Consider the following 6,000-nt stretch of genomic DNA (forward strand, 5'->3'; position numbering starts at 1 on the left):
CCCTATCTAGGTGGTCACAAAGCACGGAACTGAACTCCCTGTGCTATGTGGCTGCTTCCCACTATCTATTTTACATTTGGTAGTGTATAAATGTCCATGCCATGCTCTCACATTGTCTCAGCTAACCCTTCCCACTCCCCATGTCCTCAAATCCATTCTCTACATCAGTGTCTTTATCCTGTCCTGCCCCTAGGTTCTTCAGAACCATTTTTGTTTTTTATTTTTTTATTTTTTTATTTTTTATTTTTTTTATTTTTTTTTTTTTGCGGTATGCGGGCCTCTCACTGCTGTGGCCTCTCCCGTTGCGAAGCACAGGCTCCGGACGCGCAGGCCCAGCGGCCATGGCTCACGGGCTTAGCTGCTCCGCGGCATGTGGGATCTTCCCGAACCAGGGCACGAACCCGTGTCTCCTGCATCGGCAGGCGGATTCTCAACCACTGCGCCACCAGGGAAGCCCCATTTTTGTTTTTTAGATTCCATATATGTGTGTTAGCATATGGTATTTGTTTTTCTCTTTCTGACTTACTTCACTCTGTATGACCGTCTCTAGGTGCATCCACCTCACTACAAATAACTCAATTTGATTTCTTTATATGGCTGAGTAATATTCCATTGTATATATGTGCCACATCTTCTTTATCCATTCATCTATCAATGGGCACTTAGGTTGCTTCCATGTCCTGGCTATTGTAAACAGAGCTGCAATGAACACTGTGGTACATGACTCTTTTGGAATTATGGTTTTCTCAGGATATATGCCCAGTAGTGGGATTGCTGGGTCAAATGGTAGTTCTAATTTAGTTTTTTAAGGAACCTCCATACTGTTCTCCATAGTGACTGTATCAATTTACATTCCCACCAACAGTGCAAGAGGGTTCCCTTTTCTCCACACTCTCTCCAGCATTTATGGTTTGTAGATTTTTTTTGATGATAGTCATTCTGACCAGTGTGAGGTGATACCTCATTGTAGTTTTGATTTGCATTTCTCTAATGATTAGTGATGTTGTGCATTCTTTCATGTGTTTTTTGGCAATCTGTATATCTTCTTTGGAGAAATGTCTCTTTAGGTCTTCTGCCCATTTTTGGATTGGGTTGTTTGTTTTTTTGATATTGAGCTGCATGAGCTGCTTGTAAATTTTGGAGATTAATCCTTTGTCAGTTGCTTCATTTGCAAATATTTTGTCCCATTCTGAGGGTTGTCTTTTCATCTTATTTATGGTTTCCTTTGCTGTGCAAAAGCTTTTTAGTTTCATTAGGTCCTATTTGTTTATTTTTGTTTTTATTTCCATTTCTCTAGGAGGTAGGTCAAAAAGGATCTTCTTGTGATTTGTGTCATAGAGTGTTCTGCCTATATTATCCTCTAAGAGTTTTATAGTGTTTGGCTGCAGAAAACTATAAGACACTGATTTAAGAAATTAAAGATGATACAAACAGGTGGAGAGATATACCATGTTCTTGGATTGGAAGAATCAACGTTGTGAAAATGACTATACTACCCAAAGCAATCTACAGATTCAATGCAATCCTTATCAAACTACCACTGGCATTTTCACAGAACTAGAACAAAAATTTTCACAATTTGTATGGAAATACAAAAGACCCCAAATAGCCAAAGCAATCTTGAGAAAGAAAAGAGAGCTGGAGGAATCAGCCTCCTGGACTTCAGACTATACTACAAAGCTACAGTAATCAAGAAATTATGGTACTGGCACAAAAACAGAAATATAGATCAATGGAACAGGGTAGAAAGCCCAGGGATAAACCCACTCACATATGGTCACCTTAGTTTTGATGAAGGAGGCAAGAATATGCAATGGAGAAAAAACAGCCTCTTCAATAAGTGGTGCTGGGAAAACTGGACAGCTATTTTTATAACTCTTAAATGATGTTTATTCAATTAACTTTATTTCACACCTAGATTGATGAGAATTTTATCTCAATGTACTGGCAGATTATTGCATAATTTTTGCATTACTTTTATTTTTTAGGGTGTTTCATTATCAATTTCTAAATATGGAAGAGGATTCTTCAAAAACATGTTATTACTTGTTAAATGCCAGAATACAAATGTGATATTATTCACATGTTAAAGCCTTATATTTGAATGAGAGATAATGTAGACTTTAAAAAAAAATTTGGAATAATAACCTACCACTGCTGACCATTTTTGGCCTTTTGTCACAGAAGGATAACTAAGACCAGTATGTAAACTGTTACAGTTTCCATCTTGAGTTCATTGTTAATGTAGACTTATAAAAGATCATAGAAAATTATAATGTGCTTCATATATTATTATTTTTTAATTTTGCCTTTATAAATAAATTCTCTATGAAGTTAGGTATAGTCCTTCCTATTGTGCATTAACCTCCATCCCCCACCTACTCAGGGACATCATGCTTGGACAGGAAGATATAAGATTTTTTATTTGAAGACTACAATGAGACATTGGGAATTGAAATTAAACAATACTTCTTATAATAATATAGAGAAGATGGAAGATTTAGAGATTTCTACACTAAAACCTACAAAACATTGTGGAGATAAATTAAAGAAGACCTAAGTAAATGCAAATATGTACCATGATTGGGGACTGGAAGAAAATAATGTTTAGATATCAAATTCTTTCCAAAATGAACTATAGAATCACTGCAATCTCAACTAATTTCCTGAATTTTTTTTTGTAGATATTGACAACTCAATTATAAAATTTATATGGAAAACACCAGAACGGCCAAAGCAAATTTAAAAATAACAAATAAGTTGGAGAACACAGAATATTAAATCCCAAGACTTGCTGTAAATGAAAACATTTCAGAAAAACAAAAGTTAAGATAATTCAAGGCAGTGTTGTTTTAGAAAAGGAAAGACATATGTATCAGTGAAAGAGTCCAGAAATATACCCACATATATAAGTTTATTGATTTTTGACAATGAGGTCAAATTAATTCAAAGGGAAAAACAAGTCTTTTGAACAAAGGGTGCTATAATAAATGAACTACCATATGCAAAAAGTAAATTTTTACTTTTACATCACATTATATACAAAATTAACTTGAAGACATAGATCTAAAGGTAAAACATAAAACTGTAACAGTTTTTGTACCTTAGGTTAGGCAAATATTTCTGAGAACAAAAAGAACATGAACCATAAAGAAAAAGCTAATAAATTAACTTTATCAAAATTTAAAATGTCTGCTCTTCAGAAAACACTGTAAAAAATATTTTCTGCCAGTGGAATGTCAGAAAATACTTGCAAAACACATATCTGATAAAAGACTTTTATCCAAACTATATGAAGAGCTCTTACAACTCAATAATAAAAATGAAAACACCCCAACAAATTACAGGGCTAAAGATATGAACAAAAGAGCATATATGAATAGGAAATAAACTCATGAAAAGATGATCAGCATAATTAGTCATGAAGGAAATGCAAATTAAACTCATGATGAGATACTTCTACATATCTGCTGTAATGTTTAAATTTAGAAAACCTGATAATCCCAAATCCCGGTGAAGATGCAGTGCAACTGGCACTCTCCTACATTCTTTTGGGAAAACAGTATGGTACAGCACTTTGAAAAACAGTTTGGCAGTTTCTTATAAATTTAACCATACACTGACCATATGAACCAACAGTGCCACTTCTAGGTATTTACCCAAGAAGAATGAAAACATATATCTACATTAAGACCTGTACACAAATAGTTATAGTAGTTTCACTCATAATTGCCCAAACTGGCAACAATCCAAACGACTACCAACATGCAATGGATAAACAAATGTGGTTTTTCTATACAATGGAATACTTCTCAGTAATCAAAAGAGACAGGGCTTCCCCGGTGGCGCAGTGGTTGAGAATCCGCCTGCCGATGCAGGGGTCACGGGTTCGTGCCCTGGTCCGGGAAGATCCCACATGCCGCGGAGCAACTAAGCCCGTGAGCCATGGCCGCTAGGCCTGCGCGTCCGGAGCCTGTGCTCCGCAACGGGAGAGGCCACAGCAGTGAGAGGCCCGCATACCACAAAAAAAAAAAAAAAAAAAAAAAAAAAAAATTACTGATATATGCAACAATATGGATGAATCACTAGAGCATTAGGCTAAGTGAAAGAAATCATTTTTAAGGCTACATACTTTATGATGGCATTTATAAGACATTGTGGAAAAGACAGGACTATAAAGACAGAATTTAGATCAGTGATTTCCAAGGATTTGGGATAGGTGGAGGGAATGAGTACAAAGTTCATGATGGAAGTTTGAGATGATGAAAATGTATCTTGACTATGATGTGGTTTCAATACTATATTCATTTGGCAAAACTCATTGAACCACATGCTTAAGAAAAGGTAATATTTACTTTATGTAAATTATACGCCAAGAAACATGACTTAAGATGCATTAAAATAACCATAGTGCTTATAAAATTTGGATAGGTGTTTCTGATTACTAGATTTCATATAGCCTTCTTTGTTTCTTCTGATTATGGCCAATCCCCAATAGCATTTCAGAGGGCAGAGAATTCTAAAATGAGATAGTGTATTTTCCATCCTTTGGGAACTCGTAATATGACAGATATCGTTGTAACTGAAGACATTTGATTATTGTCAAGGCTTAAAATAATATCATGAAAAATCAGTGGTATAATAAATGCTTTGGGGGTGGTAATGCTCTCTCTATATATATTTTTAAATTTTATTTATTTATTTATTTATGGCTGTGTTGGGTCTTCGTTTCCGTGCAAGGGCTTTCTCCAGTTGTGGCGAGCGGGGGCCACTCTTCATCATGGTGTGCGGGCCCTTCACTGTCGTGGCCTCTCGTTGCAGAGCACAGGCTCTAGACGCGCAGGCTCAGTAGTTGTGACTCATGGGCCCAGTTGCTCTGCGGCATGTGAGATCCTCCCAGACCAGGGCTCGAACCCGTGTCCCCTGCATCTGGCAGGCAGACTCTCAACCACTGTGCCACCAGGGAAGCCCAAGGCTCTATATTTTTATTATTTAAATTTGTAAGTCAATATTTGCATTATTTTATTATTAGAATTCTTACAGTTAATTAATTATACTGTGCTTTCTAATTTTAGAATCCCTTTTCAATTAGTGCAACACAAGGAGTAGAGAGCATTCTAACAACTCTTACTCTAAAATTTAAGAAACAAAATGCTTATTTAAGAAATGAATATTCTGAAACAAAATTTAACTTAAAATTACCTTTGCATTTTACATTAATCTGCAGGCATACTATACATGAATATTCAGATCAGGTTGAACAAGCAAATAAGAGGAGGTTACCGGAAGAAATGTAAAAGAAATATCAGATGGAGAAACAGCAAACAGTTAATTATTCTGAGCACTTACCATGTGCCAGGGTCTATTATAAGTGTTTAACAGGTATTAATTTACTTAATATTCAGAAATAACCCTATGAGATAGATCTTTTATTATAATGAGGAAACTGAGAATCTAAGAATGTAGTAAATTGCCCGAGGTTGTATGGATACAGAACTCATATTCCAACCCAGGCAGTCTGGTTTCAGAGTAAAAGCATCTATAACTGTCCTTGGAAGATATAGAGTCATAGTTATATGAAAAGAAAAAAAATTCATTCCTAGTATAGACCAGCAAGAGGGTGGGGGCTGAGGGAATTAGGGAAGACTATGTGGGAGAACTTCTGAAGGCCTGGTGAATGTCCAAATCAGATATAAACTCATAAAAGTCCAGGAAAAAGGAAAGATCAGGAGATAAAACATATTCTGACCAACTCAACCACATTGTACTGTTTTGGAATAATCTCTGGCTCCTTTAATCAGGAAATTATTAAACTTCCACTGAGATACAGATCTGTATTTCTAATGGGAAACAGATATGGGGAGTAGAAAGTTAGGCAGCATTTATATTATTAAAGGATAGAAGCGTCATCCTCCTTCTCATGCTGAACTAGCCTGTATCTGATGATGAAGCTGCTGGACAACAGTAAGTTGATACCAGAATTCAGTCTCTCTGGAGCCA

The sequence above is a fragment of the Kogia breviceps genome, chromosome 2 (genome assembly GCF_026419965.1).
Source record: "Kogia breviceps isolate mKogBre1 chromosome 2, mKogBre1 haplotype 1, whole genome shotgun sequence".
Lineage (NCBI taxonomy): Eukaryota > Metazoa > Chordata > Mammalia > Artiodactyla > Physeteridae > Kogia > Kogia breviceps.